This window comes from Eleutherodactylus coqui, chromosome 2, assembly GCF_035609145.1.
Source record: "Eleutherodactylus coqui strain aEleCoq1 chromosome 2, aEleCoq1.hap1, whole genome shotgun sequence".
Classification (NCBI taxonomy): domain Eukaryota; kingdom Metazoa; phylum Chordata; class Amphibia; order Anura; family Eleutherodactylidae; genus Eleutherodactylus; species Eleutherodactylus coqui.
This window is the reverse complement of record NC_089838.1, coordinates 78567477-78581771: the sequence shown is the minus strand read 5'-3', so window position 1 is coordinate 78581771 and position 14295 is coordinate 78567477.

Sequence of the window (14295 nt, the reverse complement as noted above, 5' to 3'; positions counted from 1 at the left end):
TGTCATAATGCAAAATTCTATTATGATGTCATAATGCAAAATTCCATTATGATGTCATAATGTAACATTCCATTATGATGTCATAATGCAAAATTCCATTATGATGTCATAATGTAACATTCCATTATGATGTCATAATGTAAACTTCTATTATGATGTAATAATGTAACATTCCATTATGATGTCATAATGCAACATTCCATTATGATGTCATAATGCAAAATTCCATTATGATGTCATAATGCAAAATTCCATTGTGATGTCATAATGTAACATTCCATTATGATGTCATAATGCAAAATTCCATTATGATGTCATAATGCAACATTCCATTATGATGGCATAATGTAACATTCCATTATGATGTCATAATGCAAAATTCTATTATGATGTCATAATGCAAAATTCCATTATGATGTCATAATGTAACATTCCATTATGATGTCATAATGTAACATTCCATTATGATGTCATAATGCAACATTCCATTATGATATCATAATGTAACATTCCATAATGATGCCATAATGCAAAATTCTATTATGATGTCATAATGCAACATTCCATTATGATGTCATAATGCAAAATTCCATTATGATGTCATAATGTAAAATTCCATTATGATGTCATAATGCAAAATTCCATTATGATGTCATAATGCAACATTCCATTATGATGTCATAATGCAAAATTCCATTATGATGTCATAATGTAAAATTCCATTATGATGTCATAATGTAACATTCCATTATGATGTCATAATGCAAAATTCCATTATGATGTCATAATGCAAAATTCCATTATGATGTCATAATGCAACATTCCATTATGATGGCATAATGTAACATTCCATTATGATGTCATAATGCAAAATTCTATTATGATGTCATAATGCAAAATTCCATTATGATGTCATAATGTAACATTCCATTATGATGTCATAATGTAACATTCCATTATGATGTCATAATGCAACATTCCATTATGATGTCATAATGTAACATTCCATAATGATGCCATAATGCAAAATTCTATTATGATGTCATAATGCAACATTCCATTATGATGTCATAATGTAACATTCTATTATGATGTCATAATGTAATATTCCATTATGATGTCATAATGTAACATTCCATTATGATGTCATAATGCAAAATTCCATTATGATGACATAATGCAAAATTCCATTATGATGTCATAATGCAAAATTCCATTATGATGTCATAATGCAAAATTCCATTATGATGTCATAATGTAACATTCCATTATGATGCCATAATGCAAAATTCTATTATGATGTCATAATGCAACATTCCATTATGATGTCATAATGTAACATTCCATTTTGATGTCATAATGCAAAATTCCATTATGATGTCATAATGCAAAATTCCATTATGATGTCATAATGCAACATTCTATTATGATGTCATAATGCAACATTCCATTATGATGGCATAATGTAACATTCCATTATGATGCCATAATGCAAAATTCTATTATGATGTCATAATGCAAAATTTCATTATGACATCATAATGTAACATTCCATTATGATGTCATAATGCAAAATTCCATTATGATGTCATAATGTAAAATTCCATTATGATGTCATAATGTAACATTCCATTATGATGTCATAATGTAAAATTCCATTATGATGTCATAATGTAACATTCCATTATGATGTCATAATGCAAAATTCCATTATGATGTCATAATGCAACATTCCATTATGATGTCATAATGCAAAATTCCATTATGATGTTATAATGTAACATTCCATAATGATGCCATAATGCAACATTCCATTATGATGTCATAATGCAACATTCCATTATGATGTCATAATGTAACATTCTATTATGATGTCATAATGTAACATTCCATTATGATGTCATAATGTAACATTCCATAATGATGTCATAATGCAAAATTCCATTATGATGATATAATACAAAATTCCATTATGATGTCATTATGCAAAATTCCATTATGATGTCATAATGTAACATTCCATTATGATGCCATAATGCAAAATTCTATTATGATGTCATAATGCAACATTCCATTATGATGTCATAATGTAACATTCCATTATGATGTCATAATGTAACATTCTATTATGATGTCATAATGCAAAATTCCATTATGATGTCATAATGTTAAATTCCATTATGATGTCATAATGTAACATTCCATTATGATGTCACAATGTAAAATTCCATTATGATGTCATAATGTAACATTCCATTATGATGTAATAATGCAAAATTCCATTATGATGTCATAATGTAACATTCCATTATGATGTCATAATGTAACATTCCATTATGATGTCATAATGTAACATTCTATTATGATGTCATAATGTAACATTCCATTATGATGTCATAATGTAACATTCCATAATGATGTCATAATGCAAAATTCCATTATTATGATATAATACAAAATTCCATTATGATGTCAGAATGCAAAATTCCATTATGATGTCATAATGTAACATTCCATTATGATGCCATAATGCAAAATTCTATTATGATGTCATAATGCAACATTCCATTATGATGTCATAATGTAACATTCCATTATGATGTCATAATGTAACATTCCATTATGATGTCATAATGCAAAATTCCATTATGATGTCATAATGTTAAATTCCATTATGATGTCATAATGTAAAATTCCATTATGATGTCATAATGTAACATTCCATTATGATGTCATAATGCAAAATTCCATTATGATGTCATAATGCAACATTCCATTATGATGTCATAATGCAAAATTCCATTATGATGTCATAATGTAAAATTCCATTATGATGTCATAATGTAACATTCCATTATGATGTCATAATGTAAAATTCCATTATGATGTCATAATGCAAAATTCCATTATGATGTCATAATGCAACATTCCATTATGATGTCATAATGCAAAATTCCATTATGATGTCATAATGTAACATTCCATAATGATGCCATAATGCAAAATTCTATTATGATGTCATAATGCAACATTCCTTTATGATGTCATAATGTAACATTCTATTATGATGTCATAATGCAAAATTCCATTATGATGTCATAATGTAAAATTCCATTATGATGTCATAATGCAAAATTCCATTATGATGTCATAATGTAAAATTCCATTATGATGTCATAATGTAACATTCCATTATGATGTCATAATGTAACATTCCATTATGATGTCATAATGCAAAATTCCATTATGATGTCATAATGCAACATTCCATTATGATGTCATAATGCAAAATTCCATTATGATGTCATAATGTAACATTCCATAATGATGCCATAATGCAAAATTCTATTATGATGTCATAATGCAACATTCCATTATGATGTCATAATGTAAACTTCTATTATGATGTAATAATGTAACATTCCATTATGATGTCATAATGTAACATTCCATTATGATGTCATAATGCAAAATTCCATTATGATGTCATAATGCAAAATTCCATTATGATGTCATAATGCAAAATTCCATTATGATGTCATAATGCAACATTCCATTATGATGTCATAATGCAAAATTCCATTATGATGTCATAATGTAACATTCCATAATGATGCCATAATGCAAAATTCTATTATGATGTCATAATGCAACATTCCTTTATGATGTCATAATGTAACATTCTATTATGATGTCATAATGCAACATTCCATTATGATGTCATAATGTAACATTCCATTATGATGTCATAATGTAACATTCCATTATGATGTCATAATGCAAAATTCCATTATGATGTCATAATGCAAAATTCCATTATGATGTCATAATGTAACATGCCATTATGATGTCATAATGCAAAATTCCATTATGATGTCATAATGTAACATTCCATTATGATGCCATAATGCAAAATTCTATTATGATGCCATAATGCAAAATTCTATTATGATGTCATAATGCAACATTCCATTATGATGTCATAATGTAACATTATATTATGATGTCATAATGTAACATTCCATTATGATATCATAATGTAACATTCCATTATGATGTCATAATGCAACATTCCATTATGATGTCATAATGCAAAATTCCATTATGATGTCATAATGCAACATTCCATTATGATGGCATAATGTAACATTCCATTATGATGCCATAATGCAAAATTCTATTATGATGTCATAATGCAAAATTCCATTATGATGTCATAATGTAACATTCCATTATGATGTCATAATGCAAAATTCCATTATGATGTCATAATGTAAAATTCCATTATGATGTCATAATGTAACATTCCATTTTGATGTCATAATGTAAAATTCCATTATGATGTCATAATGTAACATTCCATTATGATGTCATAATGCAAAATTCCATTATGATGCCATAATGCAACATTCCATTATGATGTCATAATGCAAAATTCCATTATGATGTCATAATGTAACATTCCATAATGATGTCATAATGCAACATTCCATTATGATGTCATAATGCAACATTCCATTATGATGTCATAATGTAACATTCCATTATGATGTCATAATGCAAAATTCCATTTTGATGTCATAATGCAACATTCCATTATGATGTCATAATGCAAAATTCAATTATGATGTCATAATGTAAAATTCCATTATGATGTCATAATGTAACATTCCATTATGATGTCATAATGCAAAATTCAATTATGATGTCATAATGCAACATTCCATTATGATGTCATAATGCAACATTCCTTTATGATGTCATAATGCAAAATTCAATTATGATGTCATAATGTAAAATTCCATTATGATGTCATAATGTAACATTCCATTATGATGTCAAAATGCAAAATTCCATTATGATGTCATAATGCAACATTCCATTATGATGTCATAATGCAAAATTCCATTATGATGTTATAATGTAACATTCCATAATGATGCCATAATGCAACATTCCATTATGATGTCATAATGCAACATTCCATTATGATGTCATAATGTAACATTCCATTATGATGTCATAATGCAAAATTCCATTACGATGTCATAATGCAAAACTCCATTATGATGTCATAATGCAAAATTCCATTATGATGTCATAATGTAACATTCCATTATGATGCCATAATGCAAAATTCTATTATGATGTCATAATGCAACATTCCATTATGATGTCATAATGTAACATTCCATTATGATGTCATAATGTAACATTCCATTATGATGTCATAATGCAAAATTCCATTATGATGTCATAATGTAACATTCCATTATGATGTAATAATGTAACATTCCATTATGATGTCATAATGTAACATTCCATTATGATGTCATAATGCAAAATTCCATTATGATGTCATAATGCAAAATTCCATTATGATGTCATAATGCAAAATTCCATTATGATGTCATAATGCAACATTCCATTATGATGGCATAATGTAACATTCCATTATGATGTCATAATGCAAAATTCTATTATGATGTCATAATGCAAAATTCCATTATGATGTCATAATGTAACATTCCATTATGATGTCAAAATGCAAAATTCCATTATGATGTCATAATGCAACATTCCATTATGATGTCATAATGCAAAATTCCATTATGATGTCATAATGTAACATTCCATTATGATGCCATAATGCAAAATTCTATTATGATGTCATAATGCAACATTCCATTATGATGTCATAATGTAACATTCCATTTTGATGTCATAATGCAAAATTCCATTATGATGTCATAATGCAAAATTCCATTATGATGTCATAATGCAACATTCTATTATGATGTCATAATGCAACATTCCATTATGATGGCATAATGTAACATTCCATTATGATGCCATAATGCAAAATTCTATTATGATGTCATAATGCAAAATTTCATTATGACATCATAATGTAACATTCCATTATGATGTCATAATGCAAAATTCCATTATGATGTCATAATGTAAAATTCCATTATGATGTCATAATGTAACATTCCATTATGATGTCATAATGTAAAATTCCATTATGATGTCATAATGTAACATTCCATTATGATGTCATAATGCAAAATTCCATTATGATGTCATAATGCAACATTCCATTATGATGTCATAATGCAAAATTCCATTATGATGTTATAATGTAACATTCCATAATGATGCCATAATGCAACATTCCATTATGATGTCATAATGCAACATTCCATTATGATGTCATAATGTAACATTCTATTATGATGTCATAATGTAACATTCCATTATGATGTCATAATGTAACATTCCATAATGATGTCATAATGCAAAATTCCATTATGATGATATAATACAAAATTCCATTATGATGTCATAATGCAAAATTCCATTATGATGTCATAATGTAACATTCCATTATGATGCCATAATGCAAAATTCTATTATGATGTCATAATGCAACATTCCATTATGATGTCATAATGTAACATTCCATTATGATGTCATAATGTAACATTCCATTATGATGTCATAATGCAAAATTCCATTATGATGTCATAATGTTAAATTCCATTATGATGGCATAATGTAACATTCCATTATGATGTCACAATGTAAAATTCCATTATGATGTCATAATGTAACATTCCATTATGATGTAATAATGCAAAATTCCATTATGATGTCATAATGTAACATTCCATTATGATGTCATAATGTAACATTCCATTATGATGTCATAATGTAACATTCTATTATGATGTCATAATGTAACATTCCATTATGATGTCATAATGTAACATTCCATTATGATGTCATAATGTAACATTCCATAATGATGTCATAATGCAAAATTCCATTATTATGATATAATACAAAATTCCATTATGATGTCAGAATGCAAAATTCCATTATGATGTCATAATGTAACATTCCATTATGATGCCATAATGCAAAATTCTATTATGATGTCATAATGCAACATTCCATTATGATGTCATAATGTAACATTCCATTATGATGTCATAATGTAACATTCCATTATGATGTCATAATGCAAAATTCCATTATGATGTCATAATGTTAAATTCCATTATGATGTCATAATGTAAAATTCCATTATGATGTCATAATGTAACATTCCATTATGATGTCATGATGTCATAATGCAAAATTCCATTATGATGTCATAATGCAACATTCCATTATGATGTCATAATGCAAAATTCCATTATGATGTCATAATGTAAAATTCCATTATGATGTCATAATGTAACATTCCATTATGATGTCATAATGTAAAATTCCATTATGATGTCATAATGCAAAATTCCATTATGATGTCATAATGCAACATTCCATTATGATGTCATAATGCAAAATTCCATTATGATGTCATAATGTAACATTCCATAATGATGCCATAATGCAAAATTCTATTATGATGTCATAATGCAACATTCCTTTATGATGTCATAATGTAACATTCTATTATGATGTCATAATGCAACATTCCATTATGATGTCATAATGTAACATTTCATTATGATGTCATAATGTAACATTCCATTATGATGTCATAATGCAAAATTCCATTATGATGTCATAATGCAAAATTCCATTATGATGTCATAATGCAAAATTCCATTATGATGTCATAATATAACATGCCATTATGATGTCATAATGCAAAATTCCATTATGATGTCATAATGTAACATTCCATTATGATGCCATAATGCAAAATTCTATTATGATGTCATAATGTAACATTCCATTATGATGCCATAATGCAAAATTCTATTATGATGTCATAATGCAACATTCCATTATGATGTCATAATGTAACATTCTATTATGATGTCATAATGTAACATTCCATTGTGATGTCATAATGTAACAGTCCATTATGATGTCATAATGCAAAATTCTATTATGATGTCATAATGCAAAATTCCATTATGATGTCATAATGTAACATTCCATTATGATGTCATAATGTAACATTCCATTATGATGTCATAATGTAAAATTCCATTATGATGTCATAATGTAACATTCCATTATGATGTCATAATGCAAAATTCCATTATGATGTCATAATGCAACATTCCATTATGATGTCATAATGCAAAATTCCATTATGATGTTATAATGTAACATTCCATAATGATGCCATAATGCAACATTCCATTATGATGTCATAATGCAACATTCCATTATGATGTCATAATGTAACATTCTATTATGATGTCATAATGTAACATTCCATTATGATGTTATAATGCAACATTCCATTATGAAGCCATAATGCAAAATTCTATTATGATGTCATAATGCAAAATTCCATTATGACATCATAATGTAACATTCCATTATGATGTCATAATGTAAAATTCCATTATGATGTCATAATGTAACATTCCATTATGATGTCATAATGTAAAATTCCATTATGATGTCATAATGTAACATTCCATTATGATGTCATAATGCAAAATTCCATTATGATGTCATAATGCGAAATTCCATTATGATGTCATAATGCAAAATTCCATTATGATGTCATAATGTAACATGCCATTATGATGTCATAATGCAAAATTCCATTATGATGTCATAATGTAACATTCCATTATGATGCCATAATGCAAAATTCTATTATGATGTCATAATGCAACATTCCATTATGATGTCATAATGTAACATTCTATTATGATGTCATAATGTAACATTCCATTATGATATCATAATGTAACATTCCATTATGATGTCATAATGTAACATTCCATTATGATGTCATAATGCAAAATTCTATTATGATGTCATAATGCAAAATTCCATTATGATGTCATAATGTAACATTCCATTATGATGTCATAATGCAAAATTCCATTATGATGTCATAATGTAACATTCCATTATGATGTCATAATGTAAACTTCTATTATGATGTAATAATGTAACATTCCATTATGATGTCATAATGTAACATTCCATTATGATGTCATAATGCAAAATTCCATTATGATGTCATAATGTAACATTCCATTGTGATGTCATAATGTAACATTCCATTATGATGTCATAATGCAAAATTCCATTATGATGTCATAATGCAACATTCCATTATGATGGCATAATGTAACATTCCATTATGATGTCATAATGCAACATTCCATTATGATGGCATAATGTAACATTCCATTATGATGTCATAATGCAAAATTCTATTATGATGTCATAATGCAAAATTCCATTATGATGTCATAATGCAACATTCCATTATGATGTCATAATGTAACATTCCATAATGATGCCATAATGCAAAATTCTATTATGATGTCATAATGCAACATTCCATTATGATGCCATAATGCAAAATTCTATTATGATGTCATAATGCAACATTCCATTATGATGTCATAATGCAAAATTCCATTATGATGTCATAATGCAACATTCCATTATGATGTCATAATGCAAAATTCCATTATGATGTCATAATGCAACATTCCATTATGATGTCATAATGCAAAATTCCATTATGATGTCATAATGTAAAATTCCATTATGATGTCATAATGTAACATTCCATTATGATGTCATAATGCAAAATTCCATTATGATGTCATAATGCAAAATTCCATTATGATGTCATAATGCAACATTCCATTATGATGGCATAATGTAACATTCCATTATGATGTCATAATGCAAAATTCTATTATGATGTCATAATGCAAAATTCCATTATGATGTCATAATGTAACATTCCATTATGATGTCATAATGTAACATTCCATTATGATGTCATAATGCAACATTCCATTATGATGTCATAATGTAACATTCCATAATGATGCCATAATGCAAAATTCTATTATGATGTCATAATGCAACATTCCATTATGATGTCATAATGTAACATTCTATTATGATGTCATAATGTAATATTCCATTATGATGTCATAATGTAACATTCCATTATGATGTCATAATGCAAAATTCCATTATGATGACATAATGCAAAATTCCATTATGATGTCATAATGCAAAATTCCATTATGATGTCATAATGCAAAATTCCATTATGATGTCATAATGTAACATTCCATTATGATGCCATAATGCAAAATTCTATTATGATGTCATAATGCAACATTCCATTATGATGTCATAATGTAACATTCCATTTTGATGTCATAATGCAAAATTCCATTATGATGTCATAATGCAAAATTCCATTATGATGTCATAATGCAACATTCTATTATGATGTCATAATGCAACATTCCATTATGATGGCATAATGTAACATTCCATTATGATGCCATAATGCAAAATTCTATTATGATGTCATAATGCAAAATTTCATTATGACATCATAATGTAACATTCCATTATGATGTCATAATGCAAAATTCCATTATGATGTCATAATGTAAAATTCCATTATGATGTCATAATGTAACATTCCATTATGATGTCATAATGTAAAATTCCATTATGATGTCATAATGTAACATTCCATTATGATGTCATAATGCAAAATTCCATTATGATGTCATAATGCAACATTCCATTATGATGTCATAATGCAAAATTCCATTATGATGTTATAATGTAACATTCCATAATGATGCCATAATGCAACATTCCATTATGATGTCATAATGCAACATTCCATTATGATGTCATAATGTAACATTCTATTATGATGTCATAATGTAACATTCCATTATGATGCCATAATGTAACATTCCATAATGATGTCATAATGCAAAATTCCATTATGATGATATAATACAAAATTCCATTATGATGTCATTATGCAAAATTCCATTATGATGTCATAATGTAACATTCCATTATGATGCCATAATGCAAAATTCTATTATGATGTCATAATGCAACATTCCATTATGATGTCATAATGTAACATTCCATTATGATGTCATAATGTAACATTCCATTATGATGTCATAATGCAAAATTCCATTATGATGTCATAATGTAACATTCCATTATGATGTAATAATGCAAAATTCCATTATGATGTCATAATGTTAAATTCCATTATGATGTCATAATGTAACATTCCATTATGATGTCACAATGTAAAATTCCATTATGATGTCATAATGTAACATTCCATTATGATGTAATAATGCAAAATTCCATTATGATGTCATAATGTAACATTCCATTATGATGTCATAATGTAACATTCCATTATGATGTCATAATGTAACATTCTATTATGATGTCATAATGTAACATTCCATTATGATGTCATAATGTAACATTCCATAATGATGTCATAATGCAAAATTCCATTATTATGATATAATACAAAATTCCATTATGATGTCAGAATGCAAAATTCCATTATGATGTCATAATGTAACATTCCATTATGATGCCATAATGCAAAATTCTATTATGATGTCATAATGCAACATTCCATTATGATGTCATAATGTAACATTCCATTATGATGTCATAATGTAACATTCCATTATGATGTCATAATGCAAAATTCCATTATGATGTCATAATGTTAAATTCCATTATGATGTCATAATGTAAAATTCCATTATGATGTCATAATGTAACATTCCATTATGATGTCATAATGCAAAATTCCATTATGATGTCATAATGCAACATTCCATTATGATGTCATAATGCAAAATTCCATTATGATGTCATAATGTAAAATTCCATTATGATGTCATAATGTAACATTCCATTATGATGTCATAATGTAAAATTCCATTATGATGTCATAATGCAAAATTCCATTATGATGTCATAATGCAACATTCCATTATGATGTCATAATGCAAAATTCCATTATGATGTCATAATGTAACATTCCATAATGATGCCATAATGCAAAATTCTATTATGATGTCATAATGCAACATTCCTTTATGATGTCATAATGTAACATTCTATTATGATGTCATAATGCAACATTCCATTATGATGTCATAATGTAACATTTCATTATGATGTCATAATGTAACATTCCATTATGATGTCATAATGCAAAATTCCATTATGATGTCATAATGCAAAATTCCATTATGATGTCATAATGCAAAATTCCATTATGATGTCATAATATAACATGCCATTATGATGTCATAATGCAAAATTCCATTATGATGTCATAATGTAACATTCCATTATGATGCCATAATGCAAAATTCTATTATGATGTCATAATGTAACATTCCATTATGATGCCATAATGCAAAATTCTATTATGATGTCATAATGCAACATTCCATTATGATGTCATAATGTAACATTCTATTATGATGTCATAATGTAACATTCCATTGTGATGTCATAATGTAACATTCCATTATGATGTCATAATGCAAAATTCTATTATGATGTCATAATGCAAAATTCCATTATGATGTCATAATGTAACATTCCATTATGATGTCATAATGTAACATTCCATTATGATGTCATAATGTAAAATTCCATTATGATGTCATAATGTAACATTCCATTATGATGTCATAATGCAAAATTCCATTATGATGTCATAATGCAACATTCCATTATGATGTCATAATGCAAAATTCCATTATGATGTTATAATGTAACATTCCATAATGATGCCATAATGCAACATTCCATTATGATGTCATAATGCAACATTCCATTATGATGTCATAATGTAACATTCTATTATGATGTCATAATGTAACATTCCATTATGATGTTATAATGCAACATTCCATTATGATGCCATAATGCAAAATTCTATTATGATGTCATAATGCAAAATTCCATTATGACATCATAATGTAACATTCCATTATGATGTCATAATGTAAAATTCCATTATGATGTCATAATGTAACATTCCATTATGATGTCATAATGTAAAATTCCATTATGATGTCATAATGTAACATTCCATTATGATGTCATAATGCAAAATTCCATTATGATGTCATAATGCAACATTCCATTATGATGTCATAATGCAAAATTCCATTATGATGTCATAATGTAAAATTCCATTATGATGTCATAATGTAACATTCCATTATGATGTCATAATGTAAAATTCCATTATGATGTCATAATGCAAAATTCCATTATGATGTCATAATGCAACATTCCATTATGATGTCATAATGCAAAATTCCATTATGATGTCATAATGTAACATTCCATAATGATGCCATAATGCAAAATTCTATTATGATGTCATAATGCAACATTCCTTTATGATGTCATAATGTAACATTCTATTATGATGTCATAATGCAACATTCCATTATGATGTCATAATGTAACATTTCATTATGATGTCATAATGTAACATTCCATTATGATGTCATAATGCGAAATTCCATTATGATGTCATAATGCAAAATTCCATTATGATGTCATAATGTAACATGCCATTATGATGTCATAATGCAAAATTCCATTATGATGTCATAATGTAACATTCCATTATGATGCCATAATGCAAAATTCTATTATGATGTCATAATGCAACATTCCATTATGATGTCATAATGTAACATTCTATTATGATGTCATAATGTAACATTCCATTATGATATCATAATGTAACATTCCATTATGATGTCATAATGCAAAATTCTATTATGATGTCATAATGCAAAATTCCATTATGATGTCATAATGTAACATTCCATTATGATGTCATAATGCAAAATTCCATTATGATGTCATAATGTAACATTCCATTATGATGTCATAATGTAAACTTCTATTATGATGTAATAATGTAACATTCCATTATGATGTCATAATGTAACATTCCATTATGATGTCATAATGCAAAATTCCATTATGATGTCATAATGCAAAATTCCATTGTGATGTCATAATGTAACATTCCATTATGATGTCATAATGCAAAATTCCATTATGATGTCATAATGCAACATTCCATTATGATGGCATAATGTAACATTCCATTATGATGTCATAATGCAAAATTCTATTATGATGTCATAATGCAAAATTCCATTATGATGTCATAATGTAACATTCCATTATGATGTCATAATGTAACATTCCATTATGATGTCATAATGCAACATTCCATTATGATGTCATAATGTAACATTCCATAATGATGCCATAATGCAAAATTCTATTATGATGTCATAATGCAACATTCCATTATGATGTCATAATGCAAAATTCCATTATGATGTCATAATGTAAAATTCCATTATGATGTCATAATGCAAAATTCCATTATGATGTCATAATGCAACATTCCATTATGATGTCATAATGCAA